This window comes from Capsicum annuum, chromosome 4 (genome assembly GCF_002878395.1).
Source record: "Capsicum annuum cultivar UCD-10X-F1 chromosome 4, UCD10Xv1.1, whole genome shotgun sequence".
Lineage (NCBI taxonomy): Eukaryota > Viridiplantae > Streptophyta > Magnoliopsida > Solanales > Solanaceae > Capsicum > Capsicum annuum.
The window spans coordinates 196791522-196794992 of record NC_061114.1 but is presented as its reverse complement, the minus strand read 5'-3'; positions in this window follow the sequence as shown (position 1 = coordinate 196794992).

Here is a 3471-nt window from a genome sequence, read left to right as displayed (position 1 = left end):
ATTGTTGTTGGTAACAAATAACGGAAATCACGTGATTTATGAGGTTTTAATGGGAAAGGAATCTGCACATTTAATTTAAGGTAATTTTACCATATTTACCTCAACTGATTTCAGTTAATTATGGACAGTAAAATCATTTGTATTTGTATTTTTATAGCAACAATTTGTTAAAATACAAAATACAAGTTGCTACCTTAGGTAACTATGAAAGTGTTGCTATGAATCTCATAATTAAGATCTTAAGTATGCTATTTGTGAATTTTGCCCTTAAATATACTAATGATAATATTGTATATTCATAAGTATACTACTTTTATTTTTAGTAAAATGTAACCACCACCCTCCTTAAACGTGTGTTGTCAAATTAATTTGCAACTAACATTATTATCTCTCTCTCTCAATATATTTATATGCTTAGAATTCTAAATAGCAAAAACTTTTTCTGTAACACAACTAAAAACATTTTATTTCAATACCATAACAGGTCCTTATGTTGTTCTTGATTTTCTCTTCTATTTTATTTTTTTAGATAGTTCTTTAATATAAGAATATAATAAAAAATAATACTAATTATTGTCTTAAATTTCTAATGCAACAATTATTTTGTGGCAATTATTCTTTTTTAGCTAAGCGTCATTTATTTTGAGATGAAGGGGATAATAATGGCTGAAAAGGGAAATTTAAGTGGAACAATGCAAAGCTACATTAAAATCCATTGATTTGGGCCTCATGCACCATGTAATACTTGTATAAGGCCCTTTATAAATTAACACGTGGAGTTTGTGGTCCCACTTATATAACAAACCTAGTTTCTCTCTCTTTCATTATTCTATTTCTTTTATTTTTTTTCTTTATTTATTTTGATTCTAACTTTCTTTTCTTTCTTCTATAATACTCCTCTTTTTCTTTGGTATTTTCTCTTTTATTTTTTTAGTGTTAAGCTAAATTTTTAATTAATTAAAGTTGGAAAATAATATATATATATATATATGAATGTTTTATCTTTAGTCACGCAAGAAAGTAATGTATGAAATAAAAAATAAATCTTGTTTTGGTTTAATATAATTTTTTTAAATAATATTATATGTATTTAAAACTAAAACACCATAGATTTTTTTCAACTTTGCATAGTATAGGATAATACAATGTTTGGATAGACTGTATCGTTCACTGCTGTTTAATAACAATTTTTTTGTTTGATTTGATGGTATGGTACTGTATTGTAATGAGTAAGGATCAAATTTAAATTTATAATAATTAGGGATATTTTCTTATTAACTATGAGCAGGATTTTGGATATTGATGTTTGAATTAACTATGCATCATAATAAGCATAATTATCCATCAAATTTAGATATTGATGTTTGAATTTTTGTAACTGGCACACCTTGGGAATAAACTAAAGCAATACATGAAAAATCTTTCAGGAAGATCAACATGAAGAGGTTATTGGCATCAATGAACCTATTCCAGTTCCGTTGCCATTCTTCTCCTTTACTGGATCCAAGGCTTCCTTCGCTGATGACCTCAATTTCTATGGTAAGGAACACTGATATTCATTCTTTAAGGGATTAACAGTACTGGATTCTCATTTTATTGTTTGGGACACAATATAGGCAAGGCTGGAGTTCAATTTGTAAAAGGATAAAATAGGATTAAATAATATTAAATAAAAGTATAACTGGAAAAAAAATAACTAAACCATGGGATACCACCAAATCGGTGGTTCAAAAGAGTGAGGATTTTCATGGTATTCTAACCATGGAATTAAACCATACCATACTATATATTTTGAGAAACAATCAAAACAAACATGGTACTGTTACTAATCATACCATACCATGAGAAACCACCATCCAAACAAACACTTAGATGTTTAGAAATTATACGAAAATATGCTATAAGTTGCAATCCTTCTTATATTAATATAATAAAAAAAAATATCTTAAAATATTGATCAAAATTAATATAGTTTGGCTCCCGAAAAATGTACATCACCAGTAAATTTATTCTTATATTATTAAGACTAAAAATTCCATTTAGTTAGGAATTCAATATATACTCAAATTCTAAACAAATTTAATTTTCTACTATAACTATGAATTATTTTTCAATAAACTCTCTCTCTATATATATATATCCAACTTTAATTAATTAAAAATTTAACTTAACATCAAAAAAGTAAAAGAAAAAGTACCAAAGAAAAAGAGAAGTATTATACGGGAGAAAGAAACGATAGTTAGAATCAAAAGATCAAAAGAAAAAATAAAAGAAAGAGAACAATGGGAGAGAAATTATTGAAAAAATTTGTTGTATAACTGGGACCACAAACTCCACATGTCAATTTATAAAGGGCCTCATACAAGTATTACATGGCGTATGAGGCCCATAATAAAATTTTCCATGTTTTACTATTATATATAGAGAAAATAGTCAATTACCCCTCCAACCTTTAGTCGAAATCTTAACTATTATATATAGAGAAAATGGTCAGTTACCCCTCCAACCTTTAGTCGAAATCTCAACTACACACTCAACCTTCATGAGAGTTTCATTACCCCTCTAAACATTTTTTTAGTGTATTTTATACCCTTTCAATTGCTGACGTGTCAATATAAACCAAACAATTACCCATGCGTGTGTACAAGCGCCCGGCCTACCTACTTTTTTGGTTCCCTCCTAAAACGCCATTTTCATGGATTCCACTCACATCTTTCAGCTCTCTATACACACACACCATCTACAACACTACACACAGAGAAATGCACACAATACACAGATTACTACACACAGCCATACGCGAGAGAGGGGAGAAACAGTGAAAGACAAAAGAGAAAAAGAGGGAAAAACAGCCATATCGAATTCAACAACAACAAAGCGGATCCAAAGTTTCAAATTACTTATGCAAATTTCCGATCTTTCACAAAATTCAAATTGTAGTACAAATTCAAATCAATGTGTGCTGATAACACTGCATCCACTACTTCAGAAGCGACGAGCTTTTTCAGTTGAATAAGCAAGAGTTGAGAATTAACAATTTCAATACGAATCGCAATTGAAAGAGAAGCAAGGATGAAAAGAAATAGAAGATATCTTCTAAATTTAAAACTCCAAACACCAACACGTCGCAACTCGAAACTCGAGATCTGGGTTTCTTAGCAGCAGCAGCAGCAGAACTCTTTTTCACAGTTGTTGACACCATTTTTACTAAATTCAACAAGAGTAATTTGCTCGGTATTTTGAGAATTGAGAAATAATGAATTGTGGGAAATTTGATAAAGCTATGAATATAATAAAGGGAAATAATTAAATCTGATTAGAAAATAGTTGTGTATGATGCGACGTTTGTGAACAGTGAATTACCAAAGAACACTTTGATTTTTGGATTGAAATTGTGGGTGGTTATTGGGATATTTGGTGGAGCTGTATTTGTTCTCATATCCAAGAGATGAGATTTGGCGTTTGGAGATG